Below are 19,750 nucleotides of genomic sequence, written 5' to 3' on the forward strand. Positions count from 1 at the left end.
GGTTAAGGAAGAAGGAGGACATGTCAGAGGAACTGTTTTTGAAGGTAGCATCATCAGAACAGATGCGACGGAGGCGAAGGAACTGAGAGAATGGGATGGAGTCCTTACAGGAAGCGGGGTGTGAGGAGCTGTAGTCGAGGTAGCTGTGGGAGTCGGTAGGCTTGTAATGGATATTGGTGGACAGTCTATTACCAGAAATTGAGACAGAGAGGTCAAGGAAGGGAAGGGAAGTGTCAGAGATGGACCATGTGAAAATGATGGAGGCGTGAAGATTGGAAGCAAAATTAATAAATTTTTCCAGGTCCCGACGAGAGCATGAAGCAGCACCGAAGTAATCATCAATGTACCGGAGAAAGAGTTGTGGGAGGGGGCCGGAGTAGGACTGGAACAAGGAATGTTCCACATACCCCATAAAGAGACAGGCATAGCTGGGGCCCATGCGGGTACCCATAGCCACACCTTTTATTTGGAGAATTTGACTTTGTTTCCTGTTGTGCCTGAAAACCTGGCTGCAATGCGAAGAGAGCTCCAGAGCAATTGTAACTGCGGGAACACATATTTGAAGTCCGAAGGTAGGGTAATTATTATTTACAGAAATACATTCAAACTGAGAGATGAAAGAGGGTCGTAAAGGATCGAGGAGATTTGGGCAGATTGTACCTGTGCATGTAATTTAATTAGGTCCCAAAGGTACACAATATTTTATGCAGCATATTGATTTGAGTCCAGATTGCACAGGAAATTCCAGGTCATTCTGCATATATAATTGCACTTTTAAAAAAATAAAACAGTGCATTTATACAACACCTTTCACAACTGCAGGATGTCCCAAAGTGTTTTGAGGTATAGTTATTTTTGAAATGTAGGAAAACAAGGCAGCCAATTCACACACACAAGATCCCAGTGTGATAAGGTTGTTTGGTGTCTCACCTAGAGGTCTGGAGTCTTGTGTGCATGGACATAAGCTGCATATTGTTAACACACAGCTATATACATATCTCCAAGGTATAGCCCTAAATAGATGCTATCTTCATGCTGACTTCTCTCAGACTCTATCTACACACAAGGGCGGAATCATTCATGCCCACTGGCATTGGGCACATTCGATAGTGTGAGTGGACAATATGGCAAAAAGGCCAAAAATCAGTTTCACGACAGCATAAAACCAGTTTGCGATCGTCCACTCATCCCATCGATGGCAGGGCCGCATTTCCCACTATCAGACGTCAGGAACCTCATTGTAATACATCAGCATATCGTTATAAGTCTAGCCCACAGGAATCATCACACCCCTCCCCCCCACTGTTGCTGGATCGTCAGCCCTGTCTGATGTTTCACAACAGCACATAAAGGAGTGCACTTGGCAGGCTGCACTTTGAGGAGAGCTCGGAGGTGAATACACAGTGGCGTTGCAGAGCATTCACCCAGGTCGCCTGTTGGACTTCAAGATTGAGGTGAGTTTGGGTGGGGTAGTGCAAAGGCTGCCCTGCGGTTGAAGCTAGAGTACAAGCACATGCGGGCTGGCGGGGGTGGTGGGTGAGGGAAGTGGCCACACATTAGGGAAACCTTGTATAAAGTGACCATTCCTCTGCAGCTGAGACAGTTCAGGCGCAGCCACATTGATATGATTGGAGTCGGGCTTCTAGCTTCTCTGCCCGCTCAAGCAAGGCAGAAGCATGAAAGTGCCACCAAGTGCTCCAGAGCTTTTCACCCCTCAGGCACAAACTGCAAAGCAATGAGCGTTTTAGTGGACACATTGTACAATCCCTTTTCTAAAGCTGGCCATGGAGCAGTCACTGCTGGAGGCGCTCACAGCCCCTTGCAATGTCATCATCCCAGTTTGGACCAGTCTCCCCCATGGTTCAAGCTAACAGTGCAGCCTTGCAGTGCGGGTTGGGAGAATGCCAGCATCTGAGCCGAGAGCACAGCATACAGTCCAATGGGCAAAGCTGCTGCCAATTGGTTGGGTGGAGTGGGGCGGAGGAAGGTGGGGCTTCAGGCAGCCATACAGCGCAATAATCTTTGGCTATTGAAGTGGTGGCCAGCACTCTCCAGGAATCATTAAGGGGCTTTCAGACTTAACCAGGACAGGTTCTTAATACACCCATGCTAACCCTCACATATCTCTCTTTCATCCTGCAGGAGAGGTACATCAAGATAATGGAGACTGATGAACTAGCTGTATGCCTCATGGCGTACAGAGAGCGAAGACAACAGTGAAGAAAGCGACTGAGACTCCTGGCTGCACAGAGGGACGAATAGCACCCTCTGGAAGAAAGGGCAGCTGGCACGCCCTCACGTGCCGCCGAGGAGCCACAGTGAGCCTACTTAGACCCAAGGTCTACAGATGCCGCTTTTCATTCCTGCAGATGACCAAGAACCAGTGTCACCGAAGACTGCGCATGTCTAGGGAACTGATTGGTCACATCTGCCAGCTACTGCAGGATTTGGCACCATGGGGATATGGAGGGCATCCACTGCCAGTGGCTGTGAAAGTGACCGTGGTGCTCAATTTCTATGCCAGTGGCTCCTTTCTGGGTTCCACAGGTGACCTCTGTGGGATCTCCCAAGCCTCCATGAGGTTACAGATGCCATCTTTGCAAGGGCACACAACTTTGTGCATTTCGCCCAGGATAAGGAGAGCTAGGGTGCAAGGATGATTGGATTTGCTCAAATCTCAGGTTTCCACAGGTACAGGGTGCCATCTACTGCACTCACATGCCACTCAGGTCTCCATCACACACGTGGTCAACAATGTCAACCGCAAGGGATTCCACTCGCTGAATGTGCTGCTGGTGTGCAACCACCACAAACACATCCCACAGGTCTGCACAAGGCTTCCAGGGAGTGTCAACAGGTCCTACATTCTCAGCCGGTCACAGATCCCTGTAGTCTTCGAGAGTCCAGGGAGGCTGCAGGGATGGCTCCTCGGGGAGAAGGGCTACCCACGGAGGATGTGGCTGATAACGCATGTGCGGCGACCTCAGACTGCAGCAGAGCGAAGGTAACCGAGGCTCATGCTACAACTCACAACTTGGTGGATCAAACCATCAGGATGCTGAAGATAAGGTTCTGGTGCCTGGACCAGTCTGGTGGAGCCCTGCAATACAGTCCACAGAGGGTGTCACACCTCGTCAATACCTGCTGCGCCCTTTACAACCTGGTGCTGTAACAGGGAGAGGAGCTGGCTGAGGAGGAGATGCAGGAGCTGGAGGTCTCCTCCGATGAGGAGGGTGCCAATACGGATGAGGGTGAGGAGGTGCTCGAAGGCAATAATGATGGCAATGAGGCTCTTGCACTGGTCAGACGAGGCAATTGTACTCGGGAGGCCCTCATAGTGCTAGATTTGTGGAAGATGATGATGACATGCAATGAGGAGACAGCATAAGATCATCATATTACATCTATGAACGTTTGACTCCAGTCTGGCTGATGGCAGCGCACATATCCTCTTGTGATAATGCTCCTGTCATGGAGACACAGTGGAGGCCCTAATAGTTGCTCGATTGCAGGAGGATGATGACGACAGGAGTACAGTGAAAACACTCCATAAATCTTCACAAAACCCCTGAGAATGTCTGAATCCTGTCTGGCCAAGGGCATCTCACTTGCATTCTGTGATCAGGGCCATAACATGGATTTGCAGCCATGAAACTTTAAAAGTATCTGTTCCTTAGTTCACCTTAAGCACCTGAATCCTTCAGGAGCACAGCGTCACTAGTCACAGATGGTGAAGGGATGGGAGCCAGCCCCACCTTAAAGATGCTGAGAGCACACAGAGACAATGATGGAACTCTGTGACCCCTGCCAACTACATTCTGGCAGCAATGATCAGCACTGCCGAGGTGCAGGCATCAGTAATGTGTCCAGGGAATGTGAGGCTGGACCATCACTTTGGTCTGAAGGCTGCACACAGATCAGGGAAGAGGCTCTGGAATGAGACACCTGCCTTTATCTTGTGCAGAAAGGTTTCGCATCTGAGTAACATGAACACTGCTCATCAGAACAAGGAGCCAAAGGCAGGGAGACATTCTTGAGAGTTTATTGAGAATAAGGAACATTACGTACAAGTGATTAACACCAGTGCCCAGGCTGTGCATTTGTGCTCGCCTTGGCAGCACATACTTTAAAATTGGAAAGATACAGAGAAGATTAGCATGGCCCCTGCGCAAGGATGTCACGCAAATTCGTGAAGCATTCCATATTTTGGCTTGGCCTAAATAGCCAAGTGGTTATGGTACTGGGTTTATAACCCCAAGATCAAGAGTTCAAATCTCACAATGGCAAACTATGAAACAATGTAACTTCATCTAAAACAGATAGAAACGGGTTTGTACTCGAAAGAGTTACATCTTCTTAACCTTCCTAACCCTGTCATTATGTCTTGATGCATCCCAGACAATCACAGCAGAGGTGGAGGCAGCCTGCTGACTGCTACACCCTGTCTGTGATGATTTTGATGGCATCCTTTGGAGGGCTGAGACTTGGAGGGCCCCAGGCTGCTTTCGGAGTCCTGCTGTGTGGCAGTGGCACCCTCCTCGAGCTGTGGAGCTGAAGCTGCTGAGGTCACAACAAGAGGGTATTTGGACCGGCTGGACACTTCTAGAGTCACCTAGGTGGATGGCCCCGGGGTGTGCAACTGCTGATCCTCCTCCCTATGGGTGCTCAGGGGCCCCTGGCTGACTTCTTGAGGAGAAGGGGCGGCTGGAGTGAGATCGAACTGCCTCGCACCCCTCTCAATAACACACTGTTGGAGGCCAACAATGGCATTAGCGTTGATGTTCAGCCTGCGCAGCAGTACAGGAGTGATGTCCTGGACCAAGATCTCCATGGTAGCCGCCATCCTACCAGTGTTGATCTCGGTGCATTGGCATGCTGACTCTATTACTCAGCCTCAAGGTGAATGGACTCTTCCATTGTGCCTTGCAATCTGAGGAGTGCAGCAGACATCCCTTCCTGATGTTCGCGAGCTTGCCTTTGCAGCTCCAACAACTGTGACATGCCTGAGGCAGAGGCTCATCATCTGATTCAGACTCAGTAAATTTTTGGCTGCCAGCAGTTCTCCAAGTGCCAGACACCTGGGAAGACCCTGCCGCCACCTGCTGTGGATCAGACAGTGTGATGTTCTCACCAGATTGTGATCCCAGGGCTATTCTAAAGCTAGGTCCCACCAAGGTCTGTGTCTCTGTGCTGATGGAAGATGTGGGTGAGCGCTGTGTTGGGGCTTCAAGGAGGGTGCCTCCAGATTCCTCTTCAGAGGTTTCTTTGGGGCTTGATTGGAAGCCCTGGGTCGTGGGTTCTGTCAGCTGTTTGGCAGATGTGCCTGCGAAAGCAAGGGGAGATAATTAATGCATGGCAATGAGTGGCCTGTGAAAGAGGACGCATCACTCACAACATGATTTTTTGATGGATGTTGCACTGCTGGATCCTCACTTGGTAGAGCACCACCGACCTCAACGTCAGCATAGGAATGCTCCAGATTGTTGCCAGCCAGCTGGATGGCTCTGTTTTCAATGTCTGTGGGGGCCTTGATTTCAGGCATCCTTCCACCTATCTGTGACCTTTCCCTCCTGTTGTGTGCCAACTTGTTCTGCATAAATAGAGATAGAGAGAATATACACAGGATGGCTGCCATGTCAGATAATAAGTATGCCTGGCACGTGTGGGTGGTGAGTGCTCCCATGGACGGGCTGAGGATAATGACCGTGTGTGTGTGAGAGTGAATGACGATGGCCTTTGAACTGGCAGTGAGTGAGATCCCTGTGGATGTGTGATGGGTTTGTGAGCGTGTGAGTCGAGAATGATGAGAAGAGTGACTTATCCTGGCGGAACAGAGGAGATCATTCATCCTTTCTCGGCACTGGATGGCTGTGCTCTTCTGCAGGTAGTTGGCACTGACCACCGTTGCCACTGCCATCTCAGTCAGATTAGTGAGGCTGCTGCTTATCCTGTGGCCAGAGCGGGGCTAGAGGACATCTAGGCTTGCCTTCACTGCATCCAAAAGGCACTTGAGGGACGTGTCATTGAACCTGGGTGGGGGGGCTACAGTCTTCTTGCCTTTTGGGGCCATGTCTTCTTTGCAGCAGTTGTGAGCTGGAAGCACTGAGAAGTATGCACACGGCTGCACTTTAAATACGGCACCCAGCGTGATGAAATGGCGAGGTGATGGTGTGGCGGGCAAATGAGAGCCCACCCGCCATGGAAAAGGCATGTTTCCCAGGAATGCATAACTAATACAGCAGGTTTGGGGCGATACGCCGTCAAAAACTGCCATTGCGACTGACGCCGCTACTGCACTTAATGCAAATCTGGGATGATTCCGCCCATAGTCTACTATCCTGTGATTCTCTACATCACAATGTGGGCGGTTCTATTCTCCAGTCACATATTAACCCTTGGTGTGCTGAACACCCTGATGCTGCACCCACAAACAGCAATGCAATAACAACTAAATGATCTGCTTCTTGGTAGTGTTCGTTGGGTTCCTTCAGTACAGAGGTATCAAAAATAACAACAAAAACAACGTGTATTTACATAGTGCCTTAAACATAATCACCCCAAGGCACTTAACAGGAACATTATATATTATAATTATAACATTATAACATTATAAAGGAAAATTTGATACTGAACCGTGTGAGACAGTGTTAGGGCAGATATAGACAAAAGATTGGTCATGCAACTGGACTGGTCTGATTATAAGAGAAATAAATGTATGGCCTTAAAATCATAACACAGGAGGTTGTTGATGATTGTCCAATCAGCCTAACTTAATTAATAGATAAAGGAGACTGGATTCTTCCAATTAATCCAACGACAACCCCAGAAACTAAAGCCCTGTGAGTATGGAATTTGTAGAGGAATAGTCAATAAGGTGTTGGCCTGTGCTCTGGTACGTTATGGAGTTTGAGTTGGTCATACCTGCTTTAGGGTTTCCTAAGACCAGGATTTTTGCTGAGTCAGGACAGCTCCAGGGCCATTTAAATATGATGGGCGGGAGCCGATCCTGGGATTTCTCCCCCATTCCTGGTGCCCCCAGTTTTCACTGGTGCAGGATAAGGGTGCAGGCAGTAAGCCTGCATCCTGTACTCCTAATCTAGCTGGCTCCATTGTGGGGGTAGGCATCTCCTAGCCCCCCTGTAATTTTCCAGAAGTTGAGCCAGCGTCTGGATGACTCGTCGTTCAGAGCCCCTCAAAGAAGTCGTGAACCATAGTCTGCATTCAGGAAACTTCTGAAAGGTAAGTTTTAAAGGTCTCACCTATTCTTCCATGCCCCCTCCAATCCAACTCATGTCAACTCATGCCTCCCACCCACCTCCCATGGCCGACTATACCCTATATGCCTAGTTTTACCAAGTCATGTCCCCTCCATTCCCATTCACCCAGTATACACTATGTACGTAACCAATAAGCCATTTAGTAACAATCGTATGTGTGGAAGTGCTCAGAGAGAAACACCTATTTGCAAATCTTCTTTTAAAAAAAAACCTGCTGTTTCTATAACCCTATAAAATTGTCAAAGTATAAGTAACAGAAGCTTCAAACACTTCATGCCTCTTAATTGTGTCCAAATAAATGTTGAGACAATGACAAAAGAGATCATAGAAAGAACTATTTATTATAACCACTTAAAGATGTCAATCAGGCAAAGTCAATGATTTGCTCCAATTGTTGAAACAGAACCCTTTTCTGAGAAAATCCTTTGATGAGTCTGGGCTGTCAGCCAAGCATGTATAATGAGGACAGGTGTAAGAACTCTTTCAGTCAAACTGGATGGCATCATTATTACCGTACTCAAGCTATCCATCTCAGTAGTGAAAATCCTGCCAACAGCCTCAACTATTTGCCAGTCATGTTATGCTAAAAGTAGGTGAAGTAAAACCCGGCCCACACTGTCAATAGCCCCAAACTGAGCTCAAGGATTGCAATGTGTGATTAACCCATGCCCGTTGATGTGAAGTAGATAGCTCACCATTTTTATGCTGTCAGTTCAACCCAATGCTTCAACACAGTAGCTGGACACATCAGTAGGGGGGGCCAGAATCATGAGCAGCTAGCACCACTTAAAGCTAACCTGCACCTCTTAAAGGGGAGGTGCATTGTGCCTGGAGTAAATGCTGGGTGGCAACAGGAGGTGACTCTGATCATGGAAACAGTGAAGGATGGTGCAACATAGGAGAGAGCAGGACTCAAGATCTTCAGACGCAATGCTGGAGGTCTTGGTGGAGGAGGTAGAAAGGGAGAGAAATTTCCTGTATCTGCAGGGGCCAGGGAGTCCTCCAGGCACAGAGTCTGAAGGAATTTGGAGCATATGCCCATGGAGGTCTATCCAGGAGTTAAGCCTGAGGACCTGGATGCAGTGCTGCAACAAATTCATTCATGTCACATGAGTGGTCAAGATCAGCGAATGCACCTCTAATGCCATACCCTATCAACTACAGCACTAACCACACACACTGCTCAATGCACTATACCCCGATCACTCACCTACCAGCAATCTCTATCAGTCATGAGATATACCTAACATTTAAGTGCTTCACCGGACTTCTCCAAGTAACTACCCTATTATTTGCTTTGGTGCTCAAATGCAGCTGGCACCATTGAAAGCATAATGAATGCTGCCAGGATGCAGGATATCTGCATGATTTGTTGTCTATGGTCACACACCAGCGCAACGTTGAGGATGTAGAATCCTGTATGCTCCATTTCCTTCTGCCTGGTGTGAGTGAAAGAAACATAGTTAAAATTGCATTGAGTAGAGAACCACAGTATACAACACTAGAGGGAAAACTGCAAGGTGTTGTAAATATCTCTAGGTCTAGCTTGGAAGGAGACAGACAAATACATAAAATTTTATAGCTGGAATCATTTTTATAGCCATTGGCAATGCAGACCATGCCCAGCTCAAAGGCTGCCGTCGTGGCTGCTCTCAAGGCAGATTTCAGTGAGATTTTCCTCAATAAAGTTTAAATTTCATAGATATTGTTCCTTGCTAAGGTTCAGGTAGGAGAATTGCTCCATAATCAACCTGAGTGGATATGGCTTCCTGCCGAGAGCCCTTCCTCCCTCCTCCTCTTTCTTCCAATAACTTGCCCTACTCTGTGTAACCTCTGTTCATTCTCCCAGTCATACTGCATTCTGAGGGGAAAACCTATTCGAGCGCTCATATCTGGGAGCAGCAAGTTTATGCAGGAGTTTTGAAGGCAGCAAAACCTCTTTCAGAACCTGCCACAACCCCACTCTATGGGACCCTTGGAAACTTCAACTAAATATAGAAAGCACCAAACACTTCTATTAATTCAGTAAAAGCCAAAAGAAACCAAACAGCAACTAGTCTGTAAGCAATTAATAATTCCTTTAAATAATGTTGATGGTAATCCTTCCCACTACTGAATGCATGTTCAGCTGTGCATGGTTAAGAGAGAGAATTTGCTGGAGCATTGCAGTATCTAAAAGGCACCACAAGCATCAAATCAGCATTACACACTGATTGATGTCATGACCTTCATACTTCCAGCAGTTGTTCATTGCACATGCTAAAATCCTGCCAATTTAGCATCTGGCATGATTCGCCCCCAAAAAAGCACCTATGTGCCATTTTGGAACTATAAGGGGGCACTTGTGGCACCCAAAGACATGGGTGCAAACAATACCAATTCCTTGCCCAGGAACTCCAGATTTATCATTCATGATGTTTGAATGCCGTCAAACATGGGATGGAGTCTTGTGGAGACAATGGGTGTCTTGACAGCCAGCTGAAGAGTCAGCAAGAGATTAGCATTGCCTTCTTTGTGGAAGGCCTGCTGAACTACAAGCTAATTAGACAGTTGAGAGGCTACTAGGATCAGCATACCAAGTCGGATGTCCTGCCTACCAAGAGCTGCCGGCCAATCTGAGGCCAGCGATTCATTTGCTCAGCAACATCTTCAGGGAGGGGGTGGCTGCTGCAGGGAAGGCAGCCACCAGGGACCCAGGATCACGTAGTGACCTAGACCATAGGTAAGAATAGCGGCAGGGGTTTCACAGGGTCACAGTGTAGGGGGTGTAGGGAGTGTTGGCAGGAAGGGCGGGGTGGTGACTTTCAGCGGGATTCCCTTCCTGATGTCAGGTCCCTCAATCAGGCATTGTTCCTCTGTGTCTTTATAGGAGGGAACACACCTAACCCCAACCCCTTTTTAAAAATTCATTCATGGAATGTGGGCTTCGTTGGCTGGGCCAGCATTTATTGCCCATCTCTAATTGCCCTCGAGAAGGTGGTGGTGAGCTGCCTTATTGAACCGTTGTACTCCATGAGGTGTAGATACACCCACACTGCTGTTAGGAAGGGAGTTCCAAGATTTTGACCCATCAACAGTGAAGGAACAGCGACATATTTCCAAGTCAGGATGGTGAGTGACTTGAAGGGGAACTTCCAGGTGGTGGTATTACCATATATCTGCTGCCCTTGTCCTTCTAGATAGTAATGGTTGTGGGTTTGGAAGGTGCTGTCTAAGGAGCCTTGGTAAATTCCTGCAGTGCATCTTGTAGATGGTACACACTGTTGCTCCTGTGCATCGGTGGTAGAGGGAATGAATTTTGTGGATGTGATGGCAATCAAGTGGGCTGTTTTGTCTTGGATGGTGTCAAACTTCTTTAGTGTTGTGGGAGCTGCACTCATCGAGGCAAGTGGGGAGTATTCCATCACACTCCTGACTTGTGCCTTGTAGATGGTGGACAGGCTTTGGCGTGTCAGGAAGTGGGTTACTCGTCGTATTATTCCTAGCCTCTGACCTGGTCACAGTATTTATATGGCTAGTCCAGTTCCATTTCTGGTCAATGGTAACCCCCCCTCAGGATGTTGATAGTGGGGGATTCAGTGATGGTAATGCCTTTGAACATCAAAGGGCAATGGTTGGATTCTCTCTTGTTGGAGATGATCATTGCCTGACACTTGCCGCTTGTCAGCCCAAGCCTGGATATTGTCCAGGTCTTGTTGCATTTGGACGTGGACAGTTTCAGTATCTAAGAAGTCGCAAATGGTGCTGAGCACCTCCTGCCAAGAGCTGACAAGGAGCCTGCACATGTCTACTTGTCATGTATGCCACATGGTGACAAGCCCACCCACAAATGCTTTAACGCCAGCAGCAATGGGATGAGACCCTTAAGTGGCCATTAATTGCCCACTAAAGAGCCTCAAATGGCAGCAGGCCAGGAAGGGCAACCAAGGGCCTTCCCATCCCAACTTAATCGGGATGGATAGAGGTAGGAAGCAGGGTGCTCAAATGCCATCCTCCCACCCAATTAAATACCCTCCCCATCTCCAAACACATGACTAGAGAAAATTCCACCCATGGTGGCATGGCAGACCAACAAGATACCTTGTAAAAAGCTATGGCCAAACATTTAGGACATCAAAATGTAAGAGGATATGTAAAATTATTAAGATTACATTTCACTTCTGAACTGCTAGACCAATGTTAAACTTTAACTTAGAAGATAGCCAAATAATAAATAACAAACAAAATCATCCTAATAAATCCAGTAAAGGATGCAGGAGAGACCCAAAAAGCAACTAAAGTGATGCTATCATAATTTCACATAGCCTCTCCTTGCTGATGTGATGCCCATTTTCCACATTTGGACTACGAAGTTGCAGTCAAGTTTGCACATCATTTACTGAAGATCCACCATTGCCGTTACAAGACAGGGCCAGCACTAACGTTATTTAAACAGACAGGCAGCCAACTTGCAGGTAAGGTAATGTTTCAATTGCTTCTGCCATTGCAAAGTCTCAGGAAGTGTTCTGGAGTGTTTTTGGAGGATTTCTGGTGAGTTCCTGGATTTAGGGTTGCTGCCTCCTCACAGGGAGGGCAGGGGATTTGGTAATCTGTCCACACAAAGGTTGCAACAGGTATGAGGGTCATAGTGGCAGGGCCTCTGGGTCTGCAGTGCAACAGTAAGATGAATTAGCAAGCTCTGTGCAATGCACTCTGCCAAATTGGAGGTGGATGTCATGCTCCTTAACTGTAAATGGAGGCCACCTCATAGACCAGCCAATGGTACCCAGCATCTCGGTGTGCATGACCATCAGTTGTCTCCTGTATGCCACCCCATTGAGGTCCTCAAGTGAATCCTCCGCAGCAGGACACATCTATGACCTCATCCTCTGGCGGGGCACCCAAAGCAATATTTACCCCTGACCTGGCTGCAGCACATTCATGTCCAGTGACTCGTCAGGTGCTGATCTAATTCTATACTAACCTCTAAGATATGTGCAATGCCAAGGGACAGTAGCATAATGGAAACACTACAGGATTAGTAAATCTGGGCTAACACCTGAGAGACATGAGTTTAAATCCTACCATGGGAGCTGGGAAGTTTAAATTCAATTAATAAATCTGGAATAAAATGCTAGTCTCATTAATAATAATCATGAAACTATTGGATTGCTTCAAAAGCCCACCTGGTTTGCCAATGTCCTTCACTTGCAGAAATCTCCCTTCCTTAATCAGTCAAACCTGCACGTCACTCCACAGCAATGTGGTTGACTCTTAACTGCCCTCTGAAATGGGCTCGCAAGCCACTCAGTTCAAGAGCAATTAGGGACAGGCAACAAATAAAAGCCAAGAACGAACTTAAAAGAAAGTAAATGAGCTGGTGACTGCAAGGGCCTCTCCATCAGTGCTGCACTATTGCTCCCTCTCAGCCTCCTCAGCTCCCTCTGGCTGAACAGGTGGCAGTTCTTGGGTATCTGAAAATAGAAAATCAGAGAGAGGAGGGTTGAGGTAAGGGAAGGGGGTTGAAATGTGCAGCAAGGGGGCCGTGATCACACCATCCACAGCTTTTCACCATGCCAGAAGGCAGGACGAAGGTGAGCAGTGAGTTAAGGAGGGGTGCAAACCGGAGACATGCCATCATCCTCAATGCTCTCAGCAATGCAGAATGTTGCAGACTGTCACAGCTCACCTCACTGTGAGAGCCTTCACTTATCTCAGGCTCAGGAGATGCAGGCATTGTTGTCCCTCACTGGTTCAGCTCTGCTCCCTTCTGTAGAGTAAAGGGTTAACATCAGAATCATACAAGATGCTGATGTAATTATAATGTCAGAGCACATGATGGAGAAGTAAAGGGACCTTGAAGTGAGCAGAAGTTCTTACCTTGTGTGGAGATCAAATGTACCAATAGTCGCTGTGAATGAATAGCTCTGGTTAAAAAGACAATGGTCTCAAGCAGCATAGTTTTGAGTGCTTAAATAATCCCCAAATCCCATCCAGATCCCTATCATACAACAAAACACCTTGTCCTTCAAGAGAGGAGGCAGAATATCAGTGGTTGCACTGTGCTTGGGTGATGTGTCTGCCATAGCCGTATAGCTGGAAATATTTGAGAGATGGATGTGCGTGTGGCATCATTGGTAAGCATATAATGATAAGGTAGAGTATTTGGATTTTATGCAGCAGTCCTGAGTGTCAGGGAGTGCTGCTGGATGAGTGATGGGGGTGCGGTACAATAAGGTTGGTGATGCTGTGTGTAGACGATGTCATGTGAAGGCATTCACTGACAGTGATCAACCCCCTGAGGTCATTAGGCTTCTTGCGGCACTGCTGTCAGATCTTCAGATCCATACTCCGGGAACTGACCTTCTTGTCTTCCATTCCATTCTGAAGGTAGCCCTGAAGGTCTCCTGGCACCTTGGTGAACCTTCTGTCCACCTCCATCACTAAGGCCTCTAACACCATATCCATGACCCTGGAGTCCCCTCCCTGCCCTGGTGTTCCACTTTCCTTGTTTAAAATTGCAGCAATTGTGTTCAGCAGCCTCCTGTAAACCAATGCAGCTTCACCTTAAAAGGGACAGACTGCCTTTAAGAAAAGAAGGCAGGCTACAACAGGCACTTGGCCTTAGGCTAAAATCAGGTAAATGAGGAGGCAGTAACAAATTTGCATATGGCTTATCTCCAAAGGAACTGACACAACAAATCACGGTCCCTGTGCCCAAATAACAATACACACCAATTTATAGTTCATTGACTCCAGTAAGTACCATACTAATGATATGCACTTCTCCACAATCTAACTTACCAAGCTCCCTTAAGCAATATGAGCACAAATGAGAAACCCCTGAAACCCAATTATTGCTAAGTTGTCCTGTTGATTCATGGTGACTAAATGTTCCTCCAAATCTTAGTACAATTGTTCATTTCATTTGAAAGTGTGGACCTCACTTAACAGTAATTCTGTAACAATTCACTTGCATATACAATGGTTATTTATCCACACGTAAATTATCACTACATTGAGTGGAAAAAACATTTAACATTCCTGCACCGTTTCAGTTCCATCTCTGATAGTTGTGGTTTGCTAAATGTTGACAGACTCCGATTTTCAAAATTGTCATCTGGAGTTTTGAGAAATCAGCTCATTAGGTCCCTAAGAGCTCCAGAATGGTGTTTGTGGTGTATGCTTACTCTAATAGGGAAAATTGCACCAGAAACCATATTCGTGCAGGCACTACCAAACACACAGTAAACACCTGCCGGAAATAGGTGGTGCCATTTTGAAACCCAACACAACAGTCAATGCTATGTCTTAAACTTGCACTGCTGAAAATGTGTCCAGTAGCAAGAAGGCCCACACACCATGCTATTTAAATCGATCATCAACCACATATATGTTGCTTACATGTTGGTTGCTGGCTGATTTCTTCCGGCTGTTGTTGTGTTTCTACAAATGTTTTGCGCTTCCCATGGTTGACTCAAGTTGTAAAAGTCTACAGGGGGATGTATGACAGATGCTGAAGGACCTTCTACTGACTTCAAGGCTTCTGCACAAACCACTTGCCTCCAAGCATGGGTGCAATGGTAAACGTTCCCTTTGCAATACAGCATGAGTTGGAGAATGAACAGAGGCCATGCTAAGCAGAACAAGCTGCTGGAAGAATGGAGTCAGGGGAGAGGGGCAAGTTCACTCAGCCACAGTCCATGCTCACCCAGGTGCTCAGGAAGAAATTGTCTCACCTGAACTTCAGCAAAAAACAATATGCAAGATGTCTGCTTCAGTAAGGACGTCCTCACTGAGACCTGCCACCTACTGTACCACAACTGTAGCTTCAGAGCAAAGTGAGGACCACATTACCAGTGGCTGTGAAGGTGATCATGGCCGTGAACTTTAATGCATCTGGCTCCTTTAGTTGGAGATATTTGCAAGAACTCATAGTTTGCCACCAACGGCTGCATAAGGGAGGCCACTGAGACTATGCATTCAAAGAGAACTAATGACGTTTCATTCTCTCTTGCCAGGGAGAAGCAGGTGGGTCGAGCATGTGGCCTTGCTCTGATTGCAGGCTTCTTCTTGTTACAGGGTGCCCTTGACTGCACACATATCACATTGCAGGCAGCTCATATCAACTCTGTTCTATACTGGAACTGAAAGGGATTCCACGCCCTCAATGTCCAGCTGGGGTGCGACCGTATGCAGAGTATCATGCAGGTCAATGCTGAGTATACTCACAGCAGTCAGGATGCCTTCATTCTGCAGCAGTCCGCTGTGCCAGCTGTATTTGAGGCACAATGGGAACCAAAGAGTGGCTACTGGGCAACAAGGGCTATCCACTGACGACGTCGGAGGTGGCACATTTACACAGCCTGCATACAATGGAAGCCATGCTGATAGATTGAGTCACTGAAAGCTAACATGTAGGTACAACAAGTAATTAAGAAGGCAAATGGTATGTTGGCCTTTATTGTGAGAGGGTTTGAGCACAGGGATAAAGAGGTCTTGCTGCAATTGCATAGAACCTTGGTGAGACCGCACCTGGTGTGGTTTTGGACCCCTTACCTAAGGAAGGGTATACTTGCTATAGAGGGAGTGCAGTGTATGTTCACCAGACTTATTCCTGGAATGGCGATGTTGTCCTATGAGGAAAGATTGAGGAGACTGGGCCTATAATGTCTAGAGTTTAGAAGAACTCAGAAGAATTTAGAAAAATTTAGATTATTGATAAGAAAGGGGGTGAAAGGTTATTGACAATAGGCAGAAATGTGGAGTTGAGGTTACAGTCAGGTCAGCCATGATCTTATTGAATGGCAGAGCAGTCTTGAAGGGCTGAGTGGTCTACTCGACAAGATGCAGGAAGGGTGTTTCTCCTGGCTAGGAAGTCTAGAACAAGTAATAGCCTCAGAATAAGTGGTAGGCCATTTAACACTGAGATGAAGAGGAATTTCTTCACTCAGAGAGTGGTGAATCTTTGGATTTCTCTACCCCAGAGGGCTGTAGGAGGCTCAGTCATTGAGTATATTCAAAACAGAAATCAATGTTTGGTAGCACAGAACTTGAGTACTGCTGAAAAAAGGGACTTATCAAAGCTTTTCATCTTGCAATCCTCAGTACAAGAACACCAATACAAGGGGAAAGCAACAATTTATACTGTATGTGAAGAGAGTGCTGATTGGTTGGCAAGTAGACTCTGATTGGTAGAGGCGTGCCATAGAGAATGCATCAGTGATGGTGACTGACAGTTAACTGCCAAGAATTGTTTGAAATTTCAACCAAGCAGCTTGACTCTGATTGGTCAAGGCATTGCCCTGAGGAATGAGGCAGCAAATGGCTGTCATTTATTTTGTTTAGCTGAAACAGGAGCAGTGTGTTTTTTTTTATTCGTTCACAGGATGTGGGCTTCGTTGGCTGGGCCAGCATTTATTGCATATCCCCAGTTGCCCTTGAGAAGTTGGTGGTGAGCTGCCTTTTTGAACCGGTGCAGTCCATGTGGTGTAGGTACACCTACAGTGCTATGAGGAAGAAAGTACCAGGATTTTGACCCAGCAACAGTGAAGGAACAGCGATATATTTCCAAGTCAGGATGGTGAGTGACCATCATATATGTTTTTTCTGTCTGCAAAGAACAGGACCCTGTGTATTAATACATATTTAGCTTCTAGTACAAGCAAATGTATAATGTGAGCCTGACTGACAATCTTAAATTGGTTGTAAGCGTAACTCTTAGCACACTGAGGATTACAGAATCACAGAATTGTTAGAATGTAGAAGGAGGTCATTCAGCCCATCATGTCTGCACCAGCTCTCTGAGCATTTTAACTTAGTGCCAATCTCCCGCCTTTTCCACGTAACCCTGCCCATTGTTTCTATTTAAATAATCATCCAATGCCCTCTTGAACGTTTCAATTGAACCTGCCTCCACCACACTTCCAGGCAGTGCATTCCAAACCCTAACTACTCGCTGTGTGAAAAAGTTTTTTCTCACCTCATATTTGCTTCTTTTACAAAAACACTTTAAAACTGTGCCCTCTGGTTGTTGAACCATTTTCAAGCGGGAACAGTTTCTACCTATTTCCTCAGTCCAGACCCCTCATGATTTTGAAAACTTCTATCAAGTCTCCTCTTAGCCTTCTCCTCTCCAAGGAAAACAGTCCTAACTTCTCCAAGTTTTCCTCATAACTGAAGTGTCTCATACCTGGAACCATTCTCGTAAACTTCTTCTGCACCCTCTCCAGTGTGTTCACATCTTTCCTATAGTGTGGTGCCCAGAACTTTACACAATACTCCAGCTGAAGTCTAACCAGTATCTCATATAAGTTTATCATAACCCCCCTGCCCTTGTACTCTATTCCCCTACTAATGAAGCCTAGAATACTGAATCCTTTAGAAACAGCTCTCTTTACGTGTCCTGGCAGCATTAATGACTTGTATACATATATACCCAGGTCTCTCTGCTCCTGCACACCCTTAAGAATAGTATCCTTTATTTTATAGTGTATCTCCATGTTCATTGTACCAAAGTGTATCACCTCACACTTCTCCACATTGAACTTCATCTGCCACCTATCTGCCCATTCCACCAATATGTCAATGTCCTTTTGAAGTTCTACACAGCCCTGCGCACATTTTACAATTCTCCCAAGCTTTGTGTCGTCTGCAAGGATTATTTAGCAAATGTTGTCCAACCATTGAATCACATCAAATGTTGGACACTGTGTTTTGAGTTTTATAAGCACAGGCTTGTTGGGCACAGTCTATACCTTGCCCGTTACAAACAGCAGCTGGGACATGCTATTTGATATGATCCATCAGTCTTAGGGTCATATGGCCTAAATATCTAGCATCACACTGGCACTGAAATTCATATACCACACTACTCATTTGTGTGACAGGCAGAACGTCTTTATAGCTTGACAGCAACATCCTGTTAGTGGTGAATGCCACTCCCTTTGCTACTGCATAGCTCAAATTTATTTTACAGCCACACTCAAGACAGAAATCGATAAATATTTAGACAATAAAGGCATCAAGGGATATGGGGATAGTGTGGGAGAGTGGCATTGAGGAGATCAGCCATGATCTAGATAAATGGCAGAGCAGGCTCAAGAGGCAGAATGGCCTACTCCTGCTCCTATTTCCTTTGTTCCTATGGACAAGATGTGATAAAGCAAACTATTAGTGTGCTTAAACAATGATTACACTACCTGGACCACCCTCTGCAGCACTCGTCAGAGTAGGAGATTCATATTGGACTGCTGCCTGCTGCACAACCTCACCATCAGGAAGGTGCAGTCCCTGCCATTGGCTATCAGTCAAGCAGCTGAGGAGCAGGAGCATGAAGAGGAGAGAGGGAAGGAGAGCTGGGAAGTGGACAACCCCTTTCTGCCTGAGATGTCCATGAAGAACAAAATTTAAGTGCAATACCAGTAAATACAACCCCAATTCTCCATTCACCAACAGGTTCACACCTTCCTTTTGCACTGACCTTCAGGGAGTCACAATGTAAATAAAAAAAACACTACAAAATAAACATTCCAATCCAAATTTAAAAATGAAATCATTCCATATTGCATGCAAATGTAAACTAATCACCCTTGTGCATTCCCTTCATATTTCCATGAGCCTTTGCCTGTCCTAATGTTCCAATGATACCCCAGTGGCTGCAGCATGGCCAGTGGGAGGCTGCTGATGGCCTTGGTGGTGACCTCGAGCTGACAGATAACAGCCGGGCAGGGCTGGGAGGATGAAAGCTGTCTTCCTGTGAGAGAACAGCAGGCTTGCGCTCCTTTAAGCAACTGTCGCTCCCCTGAGATGACACCTCAGCACTCTGTGTAATTCTTTGGAGAACAGATTGCTGCACTGCTGTGACACCATGCAAAGACCCTGTGCAAACTACAATCCACAGACATGATGACATCAACCTGAGCATCAACACCAGTACTCAGATGTTGCGGAAGCTGCTGGTGCTGCAATAAAGACAATGGCCATCAAGCGCTGTACATTCTTCTGTAGGCTGCTTGTTTAAAGTGATCACCTGAATCCTGTGCGGCAAAACCCATGTGTGAACTCCCGCTCCGGTCAGTTGGCACCTGCCTTATCCTAGACTCATAGACATTTGCAGCACAAAAAGAGGCCATTCAGCCCATCGTGTCCGCACCAGTCAACAAAGATCTGACTACACTAGTCCCATTTTCCAGCGCTTGGCCCATAGCCGTGGAAGTTATGGCAATGCTAGTGAGCATCTAACTACTTCTTAAATGTTAAGAGAGTTTCTGACTCAACCATCCTCTCAGGAAGTGAGTTCCAGACTCCCACCACCCTCTGGGTTAAAAAATTTCTCCTCAACTCCCCTCTTAGCCTTCTACCTCTTACCTTAAATCTATGCCCCCTGGTTATTGACTCCTCAACTAATGGAAAAACTGCCTTCCTATCCACCCTATCTATGCCCCTCATAATCTCATACACCTCTATCAGGTCCCCTCTCAACCTTCATTGCT

The 19,750-nt window shown here is 46.6% G+C and overlaps 1 non-coding gene across 1 annotated transcript; it reads left to right on the top strand.

Annotated features, from left to right (window-relative positions):
• Positions 1–4,102: 4,102 nt before the first annotated feature.
• Positions 4,103–4,209, top strand: LOC121282705. Its single transcript, XR_005944121.1, has one exon. It is a non-coding gene; the product is annotated as a U6 spliceosomal RNA (small nuclear RNA).
• Positions 4,210–19,750: the final 15,541 nt, after the last annotated feature.

This window comes from Carcharodon carcharias, chromosome 9 (genome assembly GCF_017639515.1).
Source record: "Carcharodon carcharias isolate sCarCar2 chromosome 9, sCarCar2.pri, whole genome shotgun sequence".
Taxonomy (NCBI): Eukaryota; Metazoa; Chordata; class Chondrichthyes; order Lamniformes; family Lamnidae; genus Carcharodon; species Carcharodon carcharias.